This window comes from Acomys minous (assembly GCF_964271855.1).
Source record: "Acomys minous genome assembly, chromosome: 4".
Classification (NCBI taxonomy): domain Eukaryota; kingdom Metazoa; phylum Chordata; class Mammalia; order Rodentia; family Muridae; genus Acomys; species Acomys minous.
In genome coordinates this window covers 70,199,999-70,227,833 of record NC_140486.1, presented here as the reverse complement: position 1 = coordinate 70,227,833, position 27,835 = coordinate 70,199,999, and the positions used below count along the sequence as shown (strand labels likewise).

The following is a 27,835-nucleotide window of genomic DNA, read 5'->3' as shown; positions in this document are numbered from 1 at the left end:
CTGAGTGAACTGAGGCACAGAGAGGTAAATGACTTACCCACTGAGGTAGAAATAGCCAGGTGCTATTATATATAGAAATATTATATATTATAGATATTATATATTATGTATAGAAATAGCTAGGGCTGAGAGCTGGAAGGTAGGCAGGGTACAATGCATGGGAGGTAAGCCTCTTGGACTGAGGAGCAAGGCTGCATGCAGAAACACATTATAACATCTGCTCACAAAAAGCATAATGATTTTAATTTCACCAGGAACAAACTCACATTATAGTGAACTGATCCATTGCCAGATGGCATTTCTGTACTTGTCCCCAGTGCCTTGAGGCATGCCACCAATCTACTGGGACATAGTGACTCTGTAGGCAAGTTAGAAACAAGAAGTAGCCGACTCCAATTGTAGCACTGGGGACCGTATTGAAATACTTTCTAAGTTTACAGGCATCTGTGAAACTTCTACATGTAAAACTTTAGAAATTTACTCTCACACCAATTCAGAGGCTTCTAATAAGTTACGGGTACTGAGGAAATAGAGATCAGTCTGTCACTTTCCCTATATACATTATTTTGGCTGTTCTAGGTAGAAGTGTCACTTAGACATATTTCATAAGCAATCTAAATACAATACAGATATATACAAAGGCGCCACATTTGACCCCGTGTGTACACCTCACAGTGCACAATACCTCAGTGCAAATGTGAGCCGCTCTAGGGCAGTTCTGTGAAGCAAACTCCATCTGCCCGGGCAGGGCAGAGTCCACATGCAGCTGTGCAGCTGTCCAGCTGTCCGCTCTTGTCATCTTCTTGGTGATAAAATGATTTCAGGAGGCAAGGGATTTACTTCACCGACAAAAGGCAGAGAAGAATTATCCAAAGAGCTGATCTTTGAATGTGGAAGCCATCCAGGAACCCTAAACGGGAAGCTACACTGCTGGCCTTCAGCGAGGCTACGGATTTACAGCGAGAACAAGAGCACTCCATGGAGACTTACTGCTTGAGGATCAAATCGGTACATAATTCATCTGCGCAGGATGCTCCCAAAACCTTCATCACTTCGCATGGCTGTCAGCCGCCCACTTGGAGTGGGTCTTCGCCTCACTGAGGAGCTTGTCTCCTTTCTCAGGGCACTCCTGATGTCTACTTTTAGATAGAGAGGCCCTTACTCCATCAGTCCTTTTACCATTTAACTGGTTTTGTTCTACTTCGCACAAATATACATCAATGGGTCCTTCGGTGCCCCGAATATGCACCGTGATAGAATCTTCTCTGGGAGCCGGAACATCCAGTCTGGTTTCCTCTGGAGCCTTCACTGCAATGACAGTCTGTTCATGGAAAGCTTGAATGCTGTGGATATCTTGATAGGTTACGTAAGCTAGTCTTTCATTTTCTTTGTCAACTGTTAACTCCAACACAGTTGCTGAGCACAATCTTTAATCAACTCTTCCAAGGCGTCTTCCATCGCCGTCAGGTCAGAGAGCTCAGTCTGCAGCTTCTTCTGCTGGGGTGCGGCTCCAAAGTCCTATCCACCGAATGTGGTTCTTGGATTTCTTTTCCACCAGCTCGATGCCATCCAAGACGTTGGTGACGTCATACACTTGCCTTTTTGAGACTCCCAGTTTTGTGGCAACCATGTTTAAGTCCAGAATGCCTTCAGGGGCAGATCTAAGAACATCCATAAACTTTCGAGTTAAGTACACCAGCAACACATCAAAATGGGGCCTCTTCACTTTCAGAGCGTTTCTCTTGGACACATACTGTATGTTTTCTTCTAGGTTGATGCTTATTTTTGACGGCTAGCGCTGCGCTCAAGTTCCAAGAGGACCAGGGTGAATGACCGTGGAAGCGCTCAGGTTCCGGGGCCAGCCATCTTCCTGCATGCACAGTGTGCCTGCCCCTACACCAAGCAATTCGTATCAACCATGCAGAATCTTCGACATGGCTGTGGCTGCTTTTTTTTTTTTCCTGTGACTACAGTTCGTATTTGTGCTTGATCCCACTTTTCATTAACCCGATACATCAGAACAGCTTTCTCCTGTTTCTTTATGTCTTCTTTCACGAGGGCTCCCAGGGTATGACGATCTTACATGAAGTAGATGCGTGTGTTTCCTGCTTGCTCTTCTGCAGGAATCTCAAAGGAACTAGTAACAGCTGAGGGAAAGAGGCCCCCTTCTTGGCCTCACAGAAGTTTTGGCAGAATTTTCTTTCTTTTAAGTGTTTCCCGTAGAATTTCAACAAGTGCAAGTAGCTTAACACGGTATATACGGGCACATTAATCATATATGCTGTCTGGTAATACACCCTAAACCTAAGAAGCTAAGAAAAAGAGGATTGCCCCTTCTGACTTAGATGCTATTGCTGTTGATGGTTTTGCCATGATTCTTTTCAGCTTCCCAAGTTACACACTTTATTATTTCTTACAGCTAATGACTCTCTCCTCCCCTGCGTGCACATCATTCCTTTTTCTCTGTCCCACATCCTACATCCTCTACTGGTGTCATCTTCATCTGTTCTGAAAGACTTCGTCTAGAATTTCATTCTGTGAAAGTCCAGTGATAAGAGATATCTTACTTACTATTTTTATTTTTGGAAGATGTGTTTATTTTTTCCTCTATTCTTGATCATTTTTAAAACTCAAGGTTGAAGGGCTGGGGAGCTGGCTCCACGCTGCCTCTGAAGATGAAGCGAGCTTGGAGAGCTGGGACCTGTGATTGACTACCCTGTTGCTCTGTGGGGCTTCCAGTTGTGGGGTTGGGGCTATTACTCATTGGGAGAGACTGCTTTCCCAGTACGCACAAGGCCCTGAGTTTGATCCTCAGCTGCATACACACACACACACACACGCACACATGCACACACACACACGTTTTTACATCAAAATTAAAATTTTGTGTACCCAAGGACACTATCAATAGAGTTAAAAAGCCAACACAGGGAATAGGAGAACGTATTTGCAAACCAAATATCTAAAAGTCATTGATATTCAGAATATATTAATAATTCCTATAACTTAACAATTAGAAGGCAAGCAATAGGATTCAAAAGAGGGTTTGCATAGACATTTCTCCAAAGATCTAACAAGCATATGAAAGGGCGCTGCACACCAGTGATCACTAGGGATATGTCAATCAAAATTGCAAGGAGACACACTCCACACCCACTAGAGTGGCTAATTAAAAAGCCTCCAGCAAATTATACCTGTTGGTGAGGATGTGGAGAAATGAGAACCCTCGTGTGCTCTCGATAGAAACGCTAAATGGTACAGCTGTTACGGGAAGTAAGATGATAGTTTAAAAAAAAAATAAATTAAAAGCGGGAGAACCACGTGACCTGGGTGTGTAGTTGGGATAACCGTGTGACCGGGGCATGTAGTCCAAAGATGTGTGAACACGGTGTAGAGCGGGCACGCTCATCTTCACGGTCCAAATGGCGTGCCTCAGATTAACAAAAAGTGCAAGCGACACGTGTCCGTAACATGAGAAGATGAGTAAAGCGAGGTGCAGATATATCATGGACTATTATCCAGCTCTAAGAAGGGAGGACATTCTGACATATGCTACACCGTGAATGTACCTTGACAACAATATGCGAAGGGAAATAAGGCAGTCCCTGAAGGGCCATAACTGTGTGGTTCTGTGTGCATGAGCTGCCTGGAGTACTCAAATTTACAGAGCAGAAAATACAGTGCTGGTGTCAGGAGCTGTTGAGGGGTTTATTGCTTAATGGATATAGTTTCAGTTTAGAAAGATGAGAAAGAGCAAGGAGATGGCACAGTGGGTAAACGGCTTGTTGAACAAACCTGCAGACCCGAATTTGCATCTTGAACACTCACATAAAAGCTAGCTGTGGCGACACGTGGCTATATAATCCCAGTGCTGTTGGAAGTGTGTACGGAGACAGCAGAATCTTGGGACTTACCTGGCCAGCCAGCATAGCTGAGAAGGACAGGCTCTTGGCTCAGCGGGAGACTTTGTTTCAGAGAAAGAGGTGGTGAAAGAGGAAGATACAGGATGCTGACTTCTGGCTCACCAGAGCACAAGTGGGTAAGAGTGCTTATACACACACACACACACACACACACATACATAGACACATATATTCACACAAATATGGACACAAACACACATACTTACCCACATAGATACACACACATAGACACATACACACACACATAGACTCATAAGCATAGACAGACACACACACACACATACATTAGACACACTCAGACAGACATATACAGACCACATAGATAGACTCACATAGATACACACACACACACAGAGGCATACTCACAGACACACCCATAGACACACCCATAGACACACGCACTCACAGAAGAATTCTCTCTCTCTCACGCATGCATACACCACAGTGAAAATGTTCTAGAGACATGTGGTACTGTAACAAAGGGACTGTACTAAAGCCTCTGAAGATGCAAATTTAAAAAATGGCTACAGTTCTAATGTACTTTATATTTAATTTGCTACAATTTAAAAAAAAACCAGAAAAACAGTTGTTATATGTTTTTAATTCTTTCCTCTGTTCAGTTCTAAGACATCCGATCCTCCTTGATGCCAGAATAAGACATCGCAGGGCCTGCCTGACTCCCCTTCCGAGTTCATGGTGTGTGCTGACTGCTCAGATTCAGAAGCAGATCGCACGCTACGGAAACCCAATTAGTAAGAGGTGACGTCAGTGTCCTGCGTCAGCAAGTGGTCTGCACTCTACTCTTCTCCTGCCACCATTTTAGGTCAGTTATTTGTTTACATTGCATTATTTCCATGTTCTACCATGATCTTTGGTATCATCTCCTCCTTTGAGCAATAGATATTCATAATTTATATTAGAAAATAGGGACAATTTATGTAAAAAATCAGACTTGAGTTCTTTAAAAAATTTTTATTTTATTTTTAAGACCCCCCTTTCGGTGTTGTGTGGTGTGTGTGTGTGTGTGTGTGTGTATGGGTGTGTGTGTATGGGTGTGTGTGTGTGTGTGTGTGTGTGTGTGTGTACATGAGTCCAGATGCTTTTGGAGGCCAGAAGAAGGCATTGGATCCCCTGGAGCTGGCGTTGCAGGAGCCACTGTCACCATGGGTACTGGGATCCCTTGGAGCTGGCATTGCAGGAGCCACTGTCACCATAGGTACTAGGAACTGAACTCTGGTCTTCTTCAAGAGCAGTAAACCCTCTTAATCCACTGAGATATCTCTCCCAGTCCTTGACTTGAATTCTTTTTTCCTTAAATATAGGGTTTCACTATGTGGCTCTTACTAGTCTGGAACTTTCTATGTAGACCAGGTTGGCTTTGAATCCACAGAGATCTAAGATCTGCCTGCACACGACTCTCTCCCACCACCTCTCTCCTGTACTTCATTCATTTATTTGTTGCACACAGATGTTGCTGTCATGTACCAGATAAGATGTACACACTTGGAACACAAAGTGAATAAGAAATAGATAGTGCCCTCATCAACATATGATGGGGACTAGGAAGCAGGGGAGCAGGGTACATGTGGCATCCAGAATGGCCATGTTACTGAGGCATGGTGCTCAGAAAAGAAGCCCCTGGAGGCTAGGACTGATGCTGGGCCTAGGACCGATGCTGAGGAGAAAGCAATCTCAAATATTTAGGGAAGATAGCTTCATGAAGTGAGACTGGTGAGGAGAAAGCAGCCATGAAGTAAGCTCAAATCTGAGTGTTATCAGCAAGGATTAACACTCAAATAGATTCAAGAGCAGCTTGGTGAAAATAACCCTTCATCTGTGCAATTGCATAAAAAACGAATTGATGAGGGATGTGGAAAAGGGCCACTGGGAAAGCTGCTCAAGGATCCAAATGCATAAGGATCAGAATAGCACCCCCCCCCCAAAAACCAGGTTCACCTCTAATGCCAGTACTTAAGAGGTGGAGACAGAGTCCCTGGGAAAGCTACCTAGCTAGACTACCAGGATTTGGTGAGCTCTGGGCTCAGCAAAAGGCCCTGCCTCAATAAACAGAATGGAGAGTGATAACGGAAGGTCCCAATATCAATGACACCCCAGACACATAAATATGACAAACAAACAAACAAGAGGGACAAAAATCTTGATGAAATGAAAATAGCCAGGATAGCTGCTCAAATCGGCATCATCAATTTCCAATATTGAAATCAGGAAATAACCTTCTGAACTCTGTGGTTCAGGTAGGTCACTTCCAGCAATTGGAGCATACGTTTTATACAGTTTGCTCTGCATGTATCAGGTAGGGCAAACGCGCAGGAGGGTGACCATTTGCTTAGGACTTTACGGCCACAGCTAAAGTAAACACGGCTTCGTGTTTGAATAGAGGACTCTTTTTTCCCCACACACTCCAGCTTCCCTGGGTGGTTGGTGGGCTTGGGCTTCCCAGTTAGAGTATATCAATCAAAAAATTTCCTATATGTGCAAAATATCACCTGCTTTGTGTGCTTAATAGACAACCTTCACACGAATAATCGCAGACACCGCTCAGGGAAAGATCTGCCCATCTGTGCATTCAGATTTTTTTCATTTAGTAACAAAAATCAACCTCAGATACACACACACTGCACGTTTCTCATTTATATACTGCCCAATTAGTGCCCCACTTAATCCGCTCACCTGTTGTTGCTTTGTCCTGGCTCTTATAGTTCTTTTGTTTTAAATCCATTCTCGAATACATTTTCCTAGGCAGGCTGATTGCAGCCACCCCTTGGTTTGAGGGAGAGCGTGGAACATTGCCATGGTGTCAGAATTGCCTGAATAAAGAAAAAGAGGTCCTGTAATTATTTTATTTTCTCCCCAGCATGTCATTTGTTACTGGTGACACAAGAAGTGGGTGCTTTCTCCGTTAGGCTGGCTGAGCCCTGTGCAATAGCGCAGATGCCATTGTCACTGTGCTTGAAGCTATAGCTTGTTAGGCAGCATGGGAAAATAAACATGAACTTTTTAATATGTTGGAAATGGCTCCATACTAACTGATGTTTCCATATGCTTGCTGAAGTCATGGCTGAGGCTCAAAGGAAGCCTGGGAAATTAAAAGAGGGGGGATACTAGTTGAACCCTTAGAAAGAGTGATTACAGAGGCACACAATGAAATTTTTGACAGAAGAGCCCACTGACCTGTACACATTCTCTTTAGGTCTCCCCCTTACATCCATAGAGCCACACTGGACACTATTTTATACATATAATATTATATTGTTATTATATACATATATGTATGTATATTCACTACTAAGAGAGCCATTCTTTCAATGCATTCACACCTACAAACAAAAGACCAAACATAAAGGAAGGGGGTCTCTCCTCCGCTTTATAAAAAGAATGCATATCACAGTGTTTACGTAGTAGGCCAATTATTTTAAAAACTGGGTTGCAAGGAAAAAAGTCACTCTCTGGCAGGGACCTTACATGACAAGTCTCGCTCCACAGTGGATTCAAACGGTTGAGAGGAGATGCTAACCCAACCTCAACTACAGCAGTGTGAACACACCACTGTAATAATTCATTTAGAATGATGACACCTGAGACCTAATTTAAAAGTCCTAGATGAATACCAGCCTCACATTCAACCCCGAGGGCTGCTGCAACCCTACCTAAGAAAGTCTAAGAACCATGGTGAGTCTAATTGAATTGGACTTAAACGGACCATTGAGATGGCCTCACAGAGCTCGGGGGAATTCATATTGTCTATACTGTATCAGAATCACAGCTTGAGCTGAATAACTGGTTACATTCAATCATGTTACTGTAACTCACGCTTGAGGTAAAGGGGAAACCTTTTGCTATCAGCAAGACTGGATGGAAAACAATTTCAAATCACTTTAAACCCAGTTGGCAACTACTTTGCCAATTATGGAATCCAGTGGGAAAGGTGTGTGCGAGGGCTCAGGACTAAATGATTTATGTCAGGCATTCGGGCCTCTGGAGGCACGCGGGGAGTGTGTGGAAGGAGGGGCGTGCGGCTAATTATTTCTCCTAAGAATACTTGAGCGAGGTAATTTGTGCTTGCAGATGAGTCACACTGCAGGCTGGATAAAAGGCAAAGGAATCATAGATATTCCTGAGATCCCATTTAGAGGTGGAGAAAGAAAGAACCTAGGATTCAATTTGATTTCTCATCTCTCCGTTCAGAAACGTCCGGAGATAGAGACAAGAAAGAGCAAACTCAGTGCTCTGCTCTAACGGGCAAGTGGGGATCAAAGGCCGTAATGTGTGCTTTACTACTGTAGCTGTCCGCTTTCAGATGGGGACCTCGCGGCAAAGATGACAGCTGTCACTGTCAGATGGATGGGTGCCGGTCTGGGGTCCTTTAGGACAACCCTGAGAAGCAAGCTCACACTCTTTCTCTTCGCTTTTTAAGCCCCACTTTATTTTTTGATGACCCCAGTTTCAGACAGAGATGAGTTGTTATGGCTTTCAGCGCCTTCCAGCAGAAGGCACTTGTCATTTTCTGGGATCCGTATATGAGGCTCTCCAGCTGAGAAATGATCCCGAAAGTCATGCCAAAGCTAACGATCACCCCTAGACCCTCAATACAGGAAGGATACTAGAATTCCAACATAGAAACTTACAGTGGAGACACAGACAGACTTCTGCAATGGTCTTTTCAGATCCATGCACATTGTGGGGCGTGTTTTTAGTAATCTGGAGATTATGAATACTGTTGATTATATTACGTCTAGCACCAGGGTGTGTGTGAGTCTCGTTGAAGCCTCACGTGAGTGTGTCAGTAGCAACTTTTGGCTCTCTTGCTTTCCTGTTGTCTGTGCCTTTCAGCAGCTGCCTACCATCATTACAGCTAATATAGTGGATTAAACTTCTGGGCTAGCTGGCGGCTCCAAAGATGTCTCTAATGGTTTCAAATGCACACATCTCTAGAAAACACTTCTGACCAATGAACCACTAACTGCAAATGACACAAGTAAGCTTCATTGAAAATGACACCACTGGAGGGAAGCTTGCTATCATTTGGGACGTTTCCTCACTGGGGAAAGAAGGCCATTTCTGCAGCTACAGCGAAGGGACACTGCCACATAGCATTTCTTTCTTCAAGGCACAGAACAGAACAGTGGGGGTAGGTAGCACTCCTGCGTGCTAACTATGTACCTAGCTGTTCGATGCCCAAATAAGAATTGAAGCACAGCCTTTCTAGTTCATCCCCACACAGAATGGGGGAAACGTAGGCATGTGATCATCTAAACAGTAGCTCCTATCTGTTGGTGCCCTTCCTGACCAGCAGGAATAAGACTCACGACAACCGGGTTCCTTCTCAAGACGGTTTACTCAGGAATGAATCTTCAACAGCTTCGCTAGACGGAGAATGGCCCCGCCCCCAGGCAGGCAAAGGCTTATACCCTCAGCAAGAGCCAATCAGGGAGAGCCACGTGTAGCCTCCCCATAGGTCTGAAATGAGTCATGGAGACGTAAGGCTTGATGCCCGTGCTGATAGCCATATAAGGACTTGTTTACTAGGGAGAGCACTCACCGTCGGGAGGGTGGAAGGCGGAAGCCAGCGCCATCTTTAGGCGTGGCAACATCGCAGCTCTCGACACCTATCTGAAATGAATCATATTTAAATGTAGAGCTTGTGAAAGTGGGAGTTAAGTGTCATCAGATAGACACGGGTCCAGTATGGGGATGGCTTTGGGACTGTTGACCAACAGAGCTGTCACCTAAGTCTTGGCTGCAACCCTAGTGATTTTGTTTTCTGTTGTCCAGTTCTCCCTCCCTCAGCTTGCTCTGTAGCAGGAAGGAGGTAGACCAGATGGTTTATTAGAACTTGGAGATAATTCGAGTGTTCAGTTTTTGCCAAGATTTGTGTTAGGCAATGACGAAGTGAAGAGAATATGGCAGGTTTGGTCTGGGTCTTTTTGGCTCTTGTACCTTATCAATTTAGGCATCATTAAATTAAAGGAAACATTTTCAATGAATGGATTGTTTTGGTGATAGAAAGTACTCACGGTCATGGTAAGATACGAGCAAGCAGTCAGAGAAGGCTTCTTGAGATCTGAAGGTTTCAGTTGATCCTGAAGGATAAGAAGGAGGTGACTAGGAAGATTTGAGCGGTGCAGGAGGCATTTCAGACAAGCAAATAACGTGAAATACTGTGTCATTCTGTAGCCCAGGATAGCACCTATTGATGTAAAGACACAGCTTGTACCTCAGATCGAATATCATCTTCAGCATGGTATTAATCTCATGAACTTCTCATGGTGGCAGGACAAAGGAAATTAAAATTAAGACACTTAGTACGCAGAGGCAAGTGGTTTTTGGTAAAGTGGGAAATTATCTGGTATTGGCTTCAGATGCTATCTGATGACTTTCTCAGTTTCTGAACTGGTGGAAACTCATGGCTTGCTAAGAATACATTTTATAAAGGATTTGGTACCGACAAGAATGCTATGTTATGATCTTTCTATAACCATGTCTGTGATTATTTATGCGATGTTTGTCATCAGATATAGGGATGGTTGGGCTTTCAAAGGGCTTTACAATAGCCTGGGATAATTTATTTCTAATCTGCCACATGTTGATTCTTCATGATCATCAAGTGCAGGCGTTTAGCCTTATAACACAGGTGCAGTCCTCACTACTCCTGACCTGGGAACTTCAGTTCACACCTCTGGCCTTAGCATCCCATGCACAGGTGTGTGGCCCACACCATTTTAGCTAACGCCATCTTTGAAGAGTCTGCAGTCGGAAAGAGGTTGAGACTGGATAATGGAGCATGAAAATATGGACAAGTGGGAGGGTTGCATTTGCTGTGGTGATGCATCAACTTCACTTTGAGGGCAACGAGAAACCACTGAAGGCACCCCACTGCAGAGTGGGGCTTACTCAGATGTGTTTTTCTCTAGAGCAGGCATATTCAGACTTTGGCCATTGCAATGACACTGTCATCTGAAAATGTCTTGGGCCATCTTCTCAACTATCCTAGGATGCTTGTGGCCTATAGTCCAAAGTTGGATATACTTGCTTCAGACATAGTCTTCTGGAACTTCCTACATGGCTACTGGGCTTACTAGATTGGTTCAGTACTCAGGTTGAGCTAAGGAAGAGGACAACCCCAGAAACGCACCTTTTATCCGCTGCTTGCTGTAATTTGAAAAATAAAAATGAAGTAGCTTGTTCAAGTGCTCTGGTGCCTTTTATCATGGCTGCCAGGGCTCACAGCAACCCGAAGGAGATGCTGATTCGTGTTCTTTACTTCTTTGTAGAACTTTATAGTGGGCTATCAAATAAACTAGAGGTTCTTCTACATCTGTTTAAAGGTCATCGTGGAATTAACCTACTCTCAGATGCACTAATTCCGGGACAAACATTGTCCCATCTTGAGGGAATGGGACAAAGGTGCACATGGATGGAAGGAGACAGCTGGATGAAGCCTAATCCAGTGCTTGGGAAAGATGTTCAGGGACCCTGGCTGACATCAATCTCCTCCCTTCTTCCTTCTCCTTCCCTCTTTTTCTCACTCTTCTGCCATTTTTTCTTTCCCCTCTGGTTATGTATTTGTCCAACTCCTTCAGAACTGTGTGCTAGGCATGATGTTGAGCGCTGGGAAACAAACCTAACTAACCCAGATTCCTGACCCTTAGCAGAGCTTCAGCCAGGCACGCAGGAACTGGTGCATAGCACTATCACATGTGAGCTGGGCGCTACGGAAGCCCGGAGGATCCTATCATCATATCCCCACCTGTTCTTTCATGAAAGCCACATGTGGGAAACTTGAATGGTATGGACTGTGTCCTGGCAATGGGAGCACAAGGAAGAGGGTAGAGGAATGAACTCAATGTTAATGATGTTTCTGTCACTGGGACAAAATATCTAAGGCCACAAAGCTAATAAGGGAAAATGTTTATTATGACTTGTTGTTTCAGAGGTTTAGCCCATGGCTATTTGACCCTGTGTGGAGGGAGTATGGGACAGAAGGAACCAGTTCATCTTATAGTAGCTAAGAAACAAAGGAAGGGAACAAGGGGTCCCAATATCCTCAACAGCTTAAACCCAGTCACCCAACGTCTTTCTACTAGAACTCACCTCTTAAATGCATCACCACCTCCCAACAACTGCAAGCTGTCAACCCAGGTACCTTTGAGGGACTATCCAAAATCCAAATGATAACAGGCTCCAAGGTCAAATGTTCTTACCCCAATATGCTCCCTATCCAAGGCTTTGGGGGCACACACAGCAATTCCAGCATTTGAGTGGCTGAGGCAGGAGGATTGTGAGATTGAGGCCATTTGGGGCTCTATAGCAAGATCCAAATCAAACCACGTGAGGGCTGGTCACAGCGGGGCCTCTCCCAGATGTGACCTCAGCTTGTTCTGTTGTCCCTCATGCAGCACGTGCTCACAGACACCTCATATGCACACCTCTGCTGCCCGATCCTGCTTCCTACCTTGCCCAGTGATCCCGAGGGCGTCTGTGGGGGTTGTGGTGGAGACTGCCAGCTTCTGTGTTGGCATCGCCTCTGGGACTCATGCTCTGCTAACTTTGCTGGCAGTAGTTTGAAAATCGCTCTTGTTGAAACCCAGTTTCACAGTTTCCTTGCTTCACTTTGGAAAGAGAGCCAGGGCATTTTATTTGCTACCCACTGCTTAACTATGGCAACTCTCGGCACAATTAAGGTCTTATTGAGGGAGAAAAGGCTTTGATCACCTTTAGTGACTCTTGGAAGCCCCTCTAAGTGCCTCTGCTAATTCTTACCTCTTTTAATAGCATGGGTATGTTCAGTGACCCCTGTCCCACCCCCCCACAGATGCTGCCTATAGTTCCCCAGGCACAGATGTTCACCAACTTAATGATCTCTGAAGCTATTGTTAAAATAATATCTGGGATATCGATAACATCGGGGACCTGGGTGGAGCTTGTGGGGAGACAGCAGGACCAAGAACGTGCAATTATAAGCCTCATTTCCAGTTCGGGTAGGAGGACTTTCTTCACCCTTGGCATGATAGGGACTGTGGGCTGAGAGAGATCAGCTCAAATGCTGGGACTGAGCCCAGCGCTGTGATGCGAGTTTGCAATCCCATCACTCTGGAGGCCGAGGCTAAAGGAGTTTGAGTTTAAGATCATCCTGGGATACATAGAGACCTTATCTTACAAAATAGGGGAGATAGGGTGGGGGGCTGGGAGCTGGGGGAAGGGAGAGAGAGCTTTCCTGTGTTTCTGTCTTATAGATCTGACTTTCCAAACATTGAAAGATGTGGAAACTTTGGAGCTTCCTCATGTTGCGTGACTAATAACTGTAGCATACATGTGACTGCATGACTAAAAACTGTAATACACATGTGGATTTTTCTTTTTGTTACCAGTAGTTGGGGTATCATGTCTAGCTGAACTGAGATCCTGAAGGTGACAGCTGACAAAGATCTGTATACCCACAACCCCCATTTTTTTGGGGGGGGGATTCTTTTTATTTATTTATTTATTTATTTATTTATTTATTTAATTTATTCAGATTACATCTCAATTGTTATTCCATCTCTTGTATCCTCTTGATCCTCCCTCCATCCCGCTTTCATCCTATTCCCCTCCCCTATGACTGTGACTGAGGGGGACCTCCTCCCTCTGTATATGCTCATAGGGTATCAAGTCTCTTCTTGGTAGCCTGCTATCCTTCCTCTGAGTGCCACCGGGCCTCCCCATCAAGGGAACATGGTCAAATATGGGGCACAAGAGTTTGTGTGAGAGTCAGTCCTCGCTCTCCACTCAACTGTGGAGAATGTCCTGTCCATTGGCTAGATCTGAGTAGAGGTTCGATGTTTACTGCACGTATTGTCCCTGACAACCCCCATTTTTAACATTTAAAAAATCATTGGAAATGGTGTCAAGGAAGGTCAGATTCTGTTTGTCTTCTAGTCGCACCACTGTCCAAATCCTTCATGTCTGTAAGCAGGTGTTTTAGTGTATTTCTAGGAAGGAATGATGTCTGAAGCTGTTTTTAATCTACACATGTCAAATATGAAGTGAGCATTTTGATGATGAGATACTTACATACTCACACAGACATACGTACATAGATATACATAGACATACATACACACACAGACATACTCGAACATACACACGCAGACAGAAACCAGTTTCAGAATACTAACTCAATTTACATCAAGAACCCTTGTCTGATCTGATGGAAAGAAAAAGCTCTCAGGGGGCTGGGGCTGGAAGATGCTGAGAATGCCCAGCTGATCTGTACGCCTCAGCATCTCCTCTCAAAAGCACCACTATTGGTCTGCAGTTTCCAGTTGTAACTTTAAGTTTCTTTTTCAAGTGTTTGTTTTCTTGTAGAATGGAATTAAAAACAAAACAAACAAACAAAAAAAGAAGTGTTCATCATTATGGCAAATTTTCTTCTCTGTTTGTCAGTGAAAAACAATTTAGGTGCTGTAATCCCTCTGACGTTTGTTTTGGGAAGGTAGAAAAGGAGATGAAGGTACCGTGAAGAGACAAGGGGGCTTCTCCCCAGAGGTCATGCCATCTTAGGAAACAGCTATGTGTCTTTCTTATTCAAAGCAGCAACACCTATGACTGAAGGTTTGGGGGCAAATATAGTAAAGGATCAAGGGCAGGGTGACAGTTGCTCAGACTGATGCACAGAAGCTTCCTAAGGGAGGGGGCAGTGATATGGCAAATTCAGTTTGTGTTTACAGTAGAACACGAGCACTGTGTTATTCCAGTTAATTTGTCTGATGCCATTTTTATGTTAGGTGTTTTTGTATCTGAGTTTGGAAGCCAAAGCTGGGAGATTTGAGTTCACTTGCTTGGGTTAAACCAAATATTCCTTGCATAGGAGTTCTGCTCAGCTTTTGGTTTTTTCCCCCCTACTAAGGCCAGGTTTTTTTTTCAACTCTGCTCTGCCTTAGCTCAGGCATAAAGAGAGGAGATTTTTCCTCCCCACACATATGAAAGCAATTTACTCAAAAGTTGAACTATAATGTATTTTCTCTGACTGTTGAGTATGGTCTAAGAAGGAGAATTTGTGCTCTCTTGTAGCAGCAGTGCCTTGAAGGAAACCTCAAACAAACATTCTTTGGTGGAAAGAGAATATTTTAAGCTAGCTACATTTAAAAAAGAGAAAGGGTTGTTTGATCTATTCTGCTCTGCATCCATGTAGTGATTGAACGTAGAGATAGAGGCAAACTCTGTGTGTGTGTGTGTGTGTGTGTGTGTGTGTGTGTGTGTGTGTGTGTGAAGTAATTCCAGATGGGAAGTTAAAAATGATGAATATATTTTTCTGAAAATTAGTTTTGAAAATGCATTTTCTTCTGCTTCCTCACTGGCTCCAGGCAAAAGAGCAGCTTTCGTTTCTGGAGACCCAGTGAAATTAGGAGTAAGGCCTTGAACCATGGTGAGAAGGCAACAGGTCAGCGAGAGTGCAGTGTTCCTGCTCTGCATTCTCCCAGGCTATGGACCCCACAGAAGGACCCCATTGAAATACCCATGCAAGGCAGCATTCCTTAGAGGATTGAACATATTGCCTTCCCGGCTCATTTCTTGAATGCTGTACCCATCAGTGCTCTGCTCAGGGGAAGGCCAGATAGCCAGATCTGGCCAGACTCTCCAGCGTCAGCTCTGTCACTAACATGGTGCATATCGGCCTCAAGCCTGGTCTACCCTGGCTAGCTGTTGAGGGGATATGAGCGATGTCTGCCAAGAGACAGAGACGGCCGGGGGTGGCCTTCTATGTGCTGTCTTCCCTCTGTACTGTGTGACAGAGTGGGAGGCCAGGTGGACAACTAAAGTGGTGGTGACTTTCAGGGTCCCAGTCTGTGCCTCTCTTGTCCTCCTTACTCTTCTGCATGCTGACATGCCTGCACTTCTTTTTCTCACAGCTTGCCTTTGCTTTCCTTACATTGTCCTTCCCTAAATTGTTTAGGAGTCTCTGGCATGTTAATGAGTTTGCATTGCCATTTGAGCAGAAGTTGTGCTATTGGACAGTCTTTTCACCAACCAGAAAAGATGAACCGAAACCCTAATTCTTGGTGGCTGTCACTACATAGGATGCTATGTTAGGTTGGTGTTTAGGTACCATCAGCAAGACCCTACGGGATGCAGAATCTTAGATAAGAGGTAGGTTTGTCCCCAGAGCATCTGTCTAGAGCCCAGGTGCATAGGTTTGCTTAGGCTTCTGGACTCTTTCTACTGCATTATTTTACCATCTTGTCCTTCTCTGGGCGGATTGAATCTGCCACTTGACTTTATCAGATAGGAGACAGGAACTTCACAGCCAAGGTTTCTTTCAAGTAAGCACAAGGGTGTACCATGTCCTTTCAGGATCTGCTGTCACCTGGCTCCACTCCAAAGTGCGGTGTCTCAGTGGTGTGTAGCCAGACTTGAGCAGAGTGAGGTGTTGTTGTCTTAAGGAAAAGGGGGCAGAATGGAAACCAGAGGGTAACCAGCAATCTCAGCCACAGACTCCTGGCTTAAGCATGGAGTTTAGAAAATAGAAAACAATTATTGGCAAGTGATGTAAGCCACAGCATGTAAGATAGAACAGAGTTTCCAACTGGTGTGGGTGACTGGGCTCGGTGGATGCTTCACATGAAGAGTGGATAACAGCCAAGGTCTTCCTGTGTCAACAAGCCGGAGGCATCAGTGTGTGAAAGTGGCTTGGGTGTGGCCCCAGTAACACGGTTTCTAGCCTTTCTCTCCTCTCCCGGTCTGGGTGTTCTGAGGCTCCCACTGATGTAATTTCTTTTCCTCAGGTCACCAGCAGTTAGGAGAAAGCCTGTGAATTCTAAGTCTCCTTTCAGTGTGCGAATTCCTGTGCATTTCTTGCTGTGCACTCCAATAACACAAGGGATACATTTTGGGGGGTTGGGGAGGGCGGCATCCAGCTGCTCGCAAAGCCTAGAGAGAACCAGCAGCCTCTCTTTGGATCGACTGTCTTCTTGCTGCACATGAGCATGGTGGGGAGGCTGTCTTCTCCAACTGATCCTTTCTTCCTTGTCTTTATCTCTGGTGTGATAAAGGGCATCTCTCCTAGGACAGTTCCTAAAATTGCTGACAAGATTCAGTCTCCCCTAGGACCAGTCAGGAATCCCAGGTCCACAGGGGCTTCGGAAGCTGCTTTTATTTTCCTGCTCTTGTAAAGTATGTAATTTACTTTTGCTGGTCAGCCTATAGGGTTCTGGGAAGTGCAGGGTGGACCTCCTCCCACAGAAAGCCAATCCCTTGAAAAATTTTTTTAATTGTACTACATCCCCAGAGCAGTTTCTTCTCCCTCCACTCCTCCAATATTCCACACCTCCTTCCTCTCTCCCCTGGATCCACTCCCCTTCACCCCCATCTCTCTTCAGAGAAAAGCAGGCCTCCAAGCGGCAACAACACGACAGAACAAAATCCAATAAGACAAAGCAAAAGCATTCACACCGAGGTGACCCAACAGGAGGAAAAAAGTCCCAAGAGCAGGCAAAAGAGTTGAAGACACACTCACTCCCACAGTTAGGAGTCCCAGAAAAACACCAAGCTAACAGCCACACATATATGCAGAGGACCTGATGCAGACCCCTGTGGGTGCCATGTTTGCCACTTCAGTCTATGTGAGCCCACATGAGTCCTCCTTAGTTGATTCAGTGGGCCAAGTTCTCCTAGTGTCCTCCATCCTCTCTGACTCCAACAGTCTTTCTGTGTGATTCCCTGAGCTCTGGAGGCACTGGGGCTGGGGACCGATGGAGACTTCCAAATTAGACTGCCTTGCCACACAATGTCTGCCTGTGGGTCTCTGCATTCACTCTTACCTGCTGCAGGTAGAAACCTCTCTGGTGATGACTGATCTACGAGTATAGCAGAATAGCATTAGGAATGATTTCTTTCTTTTTCTTTTTAAAGACCAGTTTTGTTTGGTTCTACCCTTGGTCTCTGGGCTACTCAGACTTTGAGTCCCAGCCATCCAAACAGTGTCTGGCATAGGTTACTCTTATGGAGCGGGGCTCAAAGTAAGTAGGACATTTGCTTAGCCATTCCCACAAGTTCTGGCTCATTTTTGTCCCAGCACATCGTGCAGGCAGGACAGACTGTAGATCAAAAGTTTTGTGCCTGGGATGGCGTCCACATTTCTTTTGGTAACCTGTAGAGTACCTTCCTGCACCAAAGAGACTAGGACATTGTGAAGCCTCCATGCAGGCGCCATCTCAGCTTCCCTACACTGCCAGTTTTCAGAGAGTGACCCTGTGTCCTAGAATCAACGTGCATTGTTTAGAGATCTCTACAGGGCCCTCTTAGCCAACAACTCGACCTAATGCAACCTGGTCCTTGCCTGGCTGAGAGCCTTGCCTGGCTACAAGAGATGGCCAGGTCAGACTCCGCATCTTCCATTGCTAGCAGTCCTCACTAGGGTCACTTCCATAGGTTCCAGCAAGTTTCCACTACACTAGGCTTCTACATTGTCCCCAAATGCTCCCCCAATCCTGGTCATTTCTCTTTGCACTCTCTCCCTCCATCCTATCTCACCCCCAATCTGATCCCTCCTGCTCCTGTCCCCCAGTTGACCCAAAATATCTATCTATTTTCCCTTCCCGGGGAGAACCGTGCATCCCTGAGAGGGACTTCCTTTTACCTACCCTCTCTGAGTCTGTGGATTATAGCTTTGTTATCATTTATTTAATGGCCAATGTCCACTTAAGAATGAATACATGCTATATTTGTCTTTCTGAATTTAGCAGTACAAGTCCTGCTGTTCCGGGCATTCAGTGACTTAATGTTGTCTACTTCTTCCTATTCTTGGGGATCATTTGTTTTTAAATAGTGAAGAGTTGAGATTTGTAACAGAACTGAAAAGAACACATATCAAGAAAGGTTAAATTAAAAGAAAATTGTAATGGTCTCAGCCTATGTCATACCCTGTTGTGGGGACAGCGAGATGAGCAGGCAGCAGAACACAGGCCCCTGTTCTACACTGTCATGAACCTTTCCACAGTGGCCAGGAGCTAGGTAGCCTGTCTGAGACAGCAGAGTTGGCTGGACATTTTTCAGCGTGTTTTATGGAATGCTTCGTTTCCAGAGAAACTTGACATCGATCCATCGGCCGCTCTACAAGTGGAGTCACAGCACTTCATATGCTCATGAAATTGCTCATGCATTTCTAAGTTACAACGCAAAGAAATGTCTCAACCTGATTCCTTTCTACTCTTCTTGCTCCAGGAACACCAATCACGCCATGACGGCAGATCAGGGCTGCAAAATGAGAGCAAATGTTGTCATCGGCAGGGTATAGCTTTAACTCGGGTCTTTATCATGTGGAGGGGAAAGTGAAAGTGGTGTGTTCTAGGATGTTCGCAGTCCACTCCTCAGCTCTTGGCATTCTCATCTAATCGGTAAAAGGTTTGTTTTTCAGGCAAGGCCTTATGTCTTCCAGAAGCATCAGACTTGCTCGATAGCCAAGGATGACCTTGAACTTCTGACCCTCCTGCCTCCCCCTCCTACCTGCTGAGATGATAGGATTGGGCCTCCATGTTGTTTTCTGTTAGACAGACATTGGACTGACTGAGCCACACCCCAGACTGTTTTAAGCTTTCTGATAACAGTAATTGGAGCAGTGATTGAGCCAGCTTTGTCCTGTTACTCACAAGCTTCCTGGAGCCATCTTATCTGGAGTTACTAATCATGTGATCAGGAAGGAATTACATAAACCAACAGTGCTTCAGTTTCCTCCCCTACAAAATGTGAAAAATAACAGTGTTTCTTAGGCTAGCTGCAGTAAAAATAAGCTGCCAGTTCCAATATGCTAATGTTTCTGTACGTGTGCTCAATCAGTGGATCAAGAGATAACAAATTCAAACTCTTAACACAAACAATTGGCTTTAAGTTGGTATCACTGTATTATCATAGATATGTGAATATTATAATTAAAACTTTATATCTTGGTCAAGTTTGTACAATTAGATTAAAAAATTTTTTTTGAGACAAGGTTTCTCTGTGTATCCTTGGCTGTTTTGGACTCCCTTTGTAAACCAGGCTGGCCTTGAACTCACAAAGATCCACCTGCCTCTGGCTCCCTGAGTGCTGGGAGTGTGCCACCGTGCCCAGCTCAGTTAGAATATTTCTATATGAATGTCTTAACCACTCTGCAAAAGGCTTTGGCCAGTCAGAGTCGCAGCACGGATCTCCGGGCCTTTGTGGAGACACTGCACATTAAAAACGAGTCTGAAACATTTTGTTGTAAATCCTAATTGTGACTATAAAGTAGTTGTTCTCCTGGTCTGTGATCCACGTCCCTGGCCCTGATGTGGACTAACACCATAACGACTTCCCTTTAGAAAATGCTTCTCTGTCAACTGCATCAGAAGATCCCTGTGTGCCCGTGAGACCTTACACTCCAGGGTGGGAGGGAGAAGCTAGCACCATGGTGTGTGGCAGTGAGTGAGGAAGCCCGTGAAGACTCCTGGGAGTGTGTGTTGAAGGCAATGCTCAGACGGGAACTTAGGGGGACGATTAGATCATGAGAGTCCTGATCTCGAGAGGATGGCCTGCTGGTGGACTAGTGGTTGAGTGGGCTGTTGGGAGCTGGTGCCTAGTGGAGGGAGCAGGTCCTCAGAGGCAAGCCCTCAAGAGAGTGATTGCTCTTGAGCCCTTTCTGTTCCTTTCTCTGTTTCTGTGCCTATGGCCATCACGATATAAGAAGCTCTTTTTCTCCCATGCACTTGTACTGTGATGCTTGGCTTGGCTTTGACTCTGACCCAGAGCAACTGTGGGCTCAAAACTCTCTCCATCTCTGGTTGTTACCAATGGTTTTCTATGTTACCAATGGTTTAACCCCACCCTCCTCCTGCCTTTAGCCTTATTTGTTTTGGGATTGTTGGCCCAGGCCACCTCACCTAGCTTAGACCCTGCCTCCTTTTTAAAGTTAACTCTGTTTTTTTGAACTGTATTTTATTTTTGAGACAGGAGTTCACACTGTAGCTAAGACTGACCTGGAATTCACTGTATGTCCCAGTCTGGCTTTAGCCTTAGGTAATCGCCTTGCCTTAGGCTCCCAAGTGGCTAGGGCTACAGGAAAGAGCCATCACAGCCTGCTTTATTTCAGATGATTGTCACCTGGACAGAAAGCTGACTCCCAGAGACATCAGTGAAAAGTGATGGTATTTCAAAGCAGGACAAGCTGTATCTGGATGAAGAAGAGAGTTGAGGGAGGTATTTAAGGTAGGGGCTGCAGGGAAGTGTTTGTTTAAGCTTCAGTAGGGTAGCTTTGGCAGGGAGGGATTTGGAGAAACCAGTTCTGGCTGAGCTGGAGATATCTGGGGAACATCCAACAGAAAGGAGCACAGGGGATCTGGCATCTTGGAGAGAAGCCAGAACAAGTGCCTTTCCTAAGGCAGCCATGCCAGTAATGCTTGTAGGTGAGAGGGCAGAGAGGACCCTTCACCTCTTCTCTCCGACATCTGCCCCTGCCATCAGCCTCTCTCAGTGTTCAGACTCTATGCCTTGTCTTCAAGGAGTCTGTGGTGTAGTGCTCTTTCTTTTCATATAGAGAAGGCATGCTATAGAAAGGCGATGCTTCATTTTATTTTATTTTTTCCAAGATATATATTATTTTATTAATTTGTTCTTGTTACATCTCAATGGTTATCCCATCCCTTGTCTCCTCCCATTCTTCCCTCCCTCCCATTTTCCCCTTATTCCCCTCCCCTATGACTGTTCCTGAGGGGGATTACCTCCCCCTGTATATGCTCATAGGGTATCAAGTCTCTTCTTGGTAACCTGCTGTCCTTTCTCTGAGTGCCACCAAGTCTCCCCCTCCAGGGGACATGGTCAAAGGTGAGGCACCAGAGTATGTGAGAAAGTCATATCCAACAATCCACTCTACTGTGGAGAATGTTCTGACCATTGGCTAGATCCAGGTAGGGGTTTAAAGATTTATGGCCTGTATTGTCCTTGGCTGGTGCCTTAGTTTGAGCGGGACCCCTGGGCCCAAATCTGCCTATCATAATGTTCTACTTGTAGGTTTCTAGGACCCTCTGGATCCTTCTACTTTGCCATTCTCCCATGCTTCTCTCATCTAGAGTCCCAGTAGAATGTCCTCCCCTCTGTCTCAGTTTCCTGGTAAGTGAAGGCTTTCGTGGGACCTGCCCCTTGGGCTAATATGCAGATATAAGTGAGTATATACCATTTGAGTCTTTCTGCTTCTGGCTTAACTCACTCATTATGATCATTTCTAGCTCAATCCATTTATCCACAAATTTCGGGAATTCCTTGTTTTTAATAGCTGAATAGTATTCCATAGTGTATATGTACCACAGTTTCTTTATCCATTCTTCTACTGATGGACACTTAGGTTGTTTCCATGTTCTGGCTATTATGAATAAGGCTGCTATGAACATGGTTGAGCAAATTTTCTTGTTGTGTGCTGGAGCATCTTCTGGGTATATTCCAAGGAGTGGAATAGCTGGGTCTTGAGGAAGCCCTATTCCCATTTTTCTGAGATAGCACCAGATAGATTTACAAAGTGGCTGTACTAGTTTGCATTCCCACCAGCAATGAAGGAGTGTTCCTCTCTCCCCACATCCTCACCAGCATGTGGTGTCGCTTGAATTTTTTATCTTAGCCATTCTGATGGGTGTAAGATGGAATCTCAGAGTTGTTTTAATTTGCATTTCCCTCATGATTAAGGATGTTGAGCATTTCTTTAAGTGTTTCTCAGCCATTTGGTATTCCTCTGTTGAGAATTCTCTGTTTAGTTCCAAGCCCCATTTCTCAATTTGGTTATTTGGTTTGGTGGTGTGCGATGCTTCATTTTAAACTTAGTAAATGCAGCTTGGTGACGGATGGTTTATGCCAGAGGTTTTAGGTTCCAGACAGACACCTTCTTGTCCCTCAGCAGAGTTTTAGCATGGAGCTGTTTTAGTGACCATTCTGGTTTCAGTGGCAGAATATTTGGCAGAAACAACTCACGGGAGGAAGGCCTCATTTTGGCTCACGGTTTCAGGAGATCTCGGACTATCATTTGTGGCAGATGGAACAGCTTTGTATGAGACTATGGCAGCTCACATCGTGGCTTGTTCACATCTTAGTGGATGAGGAAGCAGAAAGCGTGGTCCAGAACCAGAAATAGATATTACCCTGACAATCTGCCCTACTAAGACTTAATTCTGGTAGTCACATTTACTGTTCCACGTGTCTTAAAACCTCCTATGACAGAGCCACTAGCTGGGGGCCAAGTACTGAAGCATGCAAGTATGAGAGTGTATTTCACAGTCATAGCTTAATAGGAGCTTATCTTCTTCTTCTTCTTCTTCTTCTTCTTCTTCTTATTATTATTATTATTATTATTATTATTATTATTATTGTTATTATTAGTGAATGGATGCTGGTAGAAGGGAACACTGCCTCCTTTTGCAGCTGGAAATTAAATAAGATTTCCTTCTGTTTTGCTCTTCAGCATCCACATGGAAGCACTTCCAGGGAAGCATTTACCCTACTGTGCATCCTTATCCTCATGTCTTCGTAGAAACTGTGGTCCCTGCACTTCCTATTTAACCCTGAACTCTGCAGGTGCTGCTAAGCTAGAAGGAAGACCCACAATCCTCTTCTCCTCCTTTGCATCTCCCCTTTTCTCTCTCTCACTTCTCTTGCTCTTCTCCTGCATGCATACATAAATTCCACTCTCCTTCGTGCAGTGCATCTGTGACTATGATGAAACTACTTCCTGTCCAGGTAACTAAACAGATTCTGCTTGGTTATGACTTGCCAAGGATGGAGGTCATTCGCCCTCACCAGGCAGTTCTGGTGTTATCTATATGGTGGGGTTATGTATCCAGGTTAACTCCATTTTAGTATGGAGGTAACAAACGCTCAGAAAACCAAAAATAATTATTCTACTGTCACACTTCCTAGGGTCATCAGCCCTAAAGTCTGTGCAGTTTTCCATCATGCCACACTCTGTTGAAGGTGGTGGGCATTTCAATGGGTAGAATTAGCAAGAAGGCCAGATAAACAGAGATGTAGACATGGAGTAAGGGCCAGGTGCTCTTAAGAGCCAGTTGGCCAAGGAAGATAAGGCAGGAAGCCAGGGTCCAGAGGGGACAAGGCTGGGAGTGATGTGTGAAGAGTTGGAAATTTCTGCCCTCTTTACTGCATTCTCTTAACAGATGACTCATGTCCTATTGTATTGGTTGGGTCTTGGAAGAGCTTTCCTCTTTTCTATAAAAGGTGAGCATGACAAAATGATCTAAAATGGCAGCTTACGATTTTAGATGAAGCTGGGCATGGTGGCCCATGCCTGTAACCCAAGCACTCTGGGAGGCAGAAGCAGGCAAATGAGGCCAGCTTGGTCTACAGAGTGAGTCCAGGACAGCCAGAACTACACAGAGAAACTCATTCTCAAAACAAAAACAAAAACAAAAACAAAAACAAAAACAAAACAAAACAAAACCCAAAAGATTGTAGATGGGATGTTTACTCAAGGAAGTTGCATGCAGAATTCTAAATGTTGAGGAAACCATGGCAGACAACACAAAGACCCATTCTTACAGAGTCAGGGAAAGGATGATGTGCTGGTGGGATGGCTCATGAGTCAGCATCCCTCTAAGGACAGACTCTCAGGTATCTTGAAGAGTTCATTAACGAGGTTACTTTATTTTGGAAAACAAAAGAAGTAAGAATTGGAAAGATATTTTAGTTTTTAGGTGGCAAGTTAGAAAAGTCTCAAACTCTTAGACTATGGGGCTTACTTGATATCTGTGGTGAGTACGAGGCTCTGAGTTGGGTTGTGTAAATAGCTAGGCATGGGAGGTGCACTTACAACTCCATCTCTGGGGGCAGAGCCAGATGGATTCACTAGGACTGACTGGCCAGCTGACCTAGTCTAATTGGTGAAATTCAGGCCAATGAGAGACACTGGCTCAAAGAAAAAAGATGGATGGCATTTGAAGAAGGATGCTTGAGGTTGTTCTCTGGCCTCAACACACATTCACATGTGTATGCTCACACGCATGTGCATGCACACACACATGTACACTTTCAAATGCATTTACACATGTGTACTTGTGCACACACTGTATACCACGTGTGCATATATGTGTGCTTACATGCATACACATACACTCCATATGAATACATATTCACCTATATAAGGTACCTATACAACATGCATCTACACACATATGTGCATGCATACAAATGCATTCACACACATGTGCCTGAATATACATGTGTACCTGTGTACACATTGCACCCCACATGTGCATATATATATATATGCTTACACACACATACATACACACACACACTGCTTTGATACACACACACCTATACACAGGTACCTGACACACATACACCTATGCAAACATGTGCACCTTCATACGTGTGTATCCACATGTATATAAATATACATACCATCCTGAGCATGTGATACGCATTTTCCTGCCTCTCATTAATGAAAGAGTCTGAAGTAGGGAAGAATTTTTTTTGCTTCTGGAAAGAACAGTGTGGAATATCTGAAAATTGTGCAATTAGACAGAGCAGGAGTTTTGGCATCTTGCTTGAAGCCTGCTGAGCTGTAAGGCACGTGACTGAAGGTCAAGAGAAGTACGCAAGTAGATATGGATTAATAAACACACTGCAGTGTCTTACTGAGATAGTAATATTTGGATTATAAAACACTTTTAAGAACTATTTGAGCCCATGATTAATTGCGGCTCACAAATTTCAAGCAGTGAAATGTTTTTTACTGCAATTGCTATTAAGAACTCCTATCAGCTATCTGATTCCTTGATTTCCCTAGTGAATTTTATAATCTAAATTAAACAGAGAATGGTATAAATTTTCCATTTTGGGGGGTAGCTGATTAAAACCAGTATCATCTCAATATACTGTTGCATAGTAGTTATATCTGACTCTATGGGACAATTTATTATGGATCTGATTACTCCCAGTATTTTTATGAATTGATCATAAGCCAATTTGAAAACTTACCGATCTAAATAAGTTCAGGAGTAGCAGAATATACTGCCTTCAAGAATTAATAATGAAATGAATCAGGATCACAGAAATGAGCACATCTCCTCGAATAACTTATATTGCCATGAGACCATGGATCACCTTTTAGGGCATCTCTCAAACTCCACACATAATATGTGGCTCTGGTGTCACACCAATTTGGAAGTATGCCTGAGACAGAAACGTATTTTATGAATGGAATTCCTTCCCTTATGGGGAGGTCTGGTGACACTCAGAGGAAGGATAGCTGGCTACCAAGAAGAGACTTGAGACCCTATGAGCATATACAGGGGAAGGAAGTCCCCCTCAGTCACAGTCATAGGGCAGGGGAGTAGGGGGAAATCAGGAGGGAGGGAGGAATGGGAAATACAAGGGATGGGATAACAATTGAGATGTAATATTAATAAATAATATAAAATACTAAAAAAATTTACATAGGAGGGCTGGAGAGATGGCTCAGAGGTTAAGAGCACTGTCTGCTCTTCCAGAGGTCCTGAGTTCAATTCCCAGCAACCACATGGTGGCTCACAACCATCTGTAATGAGATCTGGTGTCCTCAGGCATACATATGGGCAGAATACTGCACAAATAATAAATAAATCTTTATAAAAATTTCCATAGAGGGCTGGAGTGTGCTTTAGTGGGTGTTTGCCATGCAAGTGTGAAAACTGGACTTCAGATTCTAAGTACCTGTGGACATACTGGGGGCTGTGGTTCCCACGTGGGGAGGGTGAGACAAGGAAGAGGCCGAACTAGCAAAACCAGAGAACTCTTGGATCAAGTAAGAGTCTCTGTCTCAATGTACAAGATGCAAAGTGATCGAGGGAGACATGTAATGTCAACCTCTGGCTTCCTCATGCACAAATAAGAGAATAAACCAATTAATACTGAATATTTAAACAATGTTAAAATGCCAAGCATACCCTCAATTTTTATGAAAATATCTTTATTTAGTTTCCAAATAAGCACATATGTTCTTAGATAAGATAGAAATTTACCGTCGGTGAGTTTTCTTAAGCCTTTCAAAAGAAAAATCCTTGCATACAAATACCACTGGCATTTATCATGAAGGTTCTTCAGTGGAGGAAGAATGTACGAAGAACATTTTCATGATGTGGAAGCTGTAAGCACAGCTGTCTCACTACCTTGTGGAACAGAAACCAGTGGCCCAGGGTAGGTGGGGAGCAACCACCAGAAACTGGGAAATACAACACAGGTTTCTTGGAGGAAGTGGGGGGCCTGTTGGCACCGCCCTTTTCTCCTCGCTCTTAAGCACAGCTGGGTTCTTCTCAGCGGGCTGGAAACGTACCTTCCTCAGGTGGCAGGAGAGGGTGACATCTGCTTCTCCCCAGTTGCCTAGAAATTTTTTGTAGGTGCTTGAAGGCAAGTATTTTCTGTGAACAAGAGTCAGCGGGATTAACTTTATGGAGTGTTTGTGACAGACCACAGCACAGTGTGGGGAGTGGATAATTAAGGGCCATTAGTTTGGGTTGTGTCATTAAGTCTCCCTCTACCCTTTGGTCTCAGCCTCTGAGAAAGTACAGGACATGTTGCTTCCTTGCTGGCACCCTAAAGATGTTCCTCAGCTTTCTTACCTCCATGTGAACATGGAGACTGTCTTCACTTTGAACTTCACTGTGCTCCACATGTCCTAGTCAGTTTCTTCCTGGGCCTCATGATGTCATTATGAAGGCCAGAGTGACACTTCCTCAAGTCTGGGGTTTCTCACAATGGTGATCTGAACTGACCTCACCAGTCTTTTTCACTGGTTCTTTAAAAATGTTTGGTTTTTTTTCCAGCATGATTCATAGGTTAAGTGACAGACTTGCTTCTTTGTACCCTCTTATCCTTTTGAGGTGTCATTGAGGTCATTGCCACCAATGATGCCCCTAAACAATACT

General features: G+C 44.4%; 1 pseudogene across 1 annotated transcript; it reads right to left on the bottom strand.

Annotated features, from left to right (window-relative positions):
- Positions 1-1,048: 1,048 nt before the first annotated feature.
- Positions 1,049-27,582, bottom strand: LOC311596270 (transcription factor E2F6-like; annotated as a pseudogene). The gene is made up of 3 exons: positions 27,530-27,582; positions 27,244-27,328; positions 1,049-1,792 (listed from the first exon to the last, which is right to left on the bottom strand). The product of its transcript is annotated as a transcription factor E2F6-like (transcript).
- Positions 27,583-27,835: the final 253 nt, after the last annotated feature.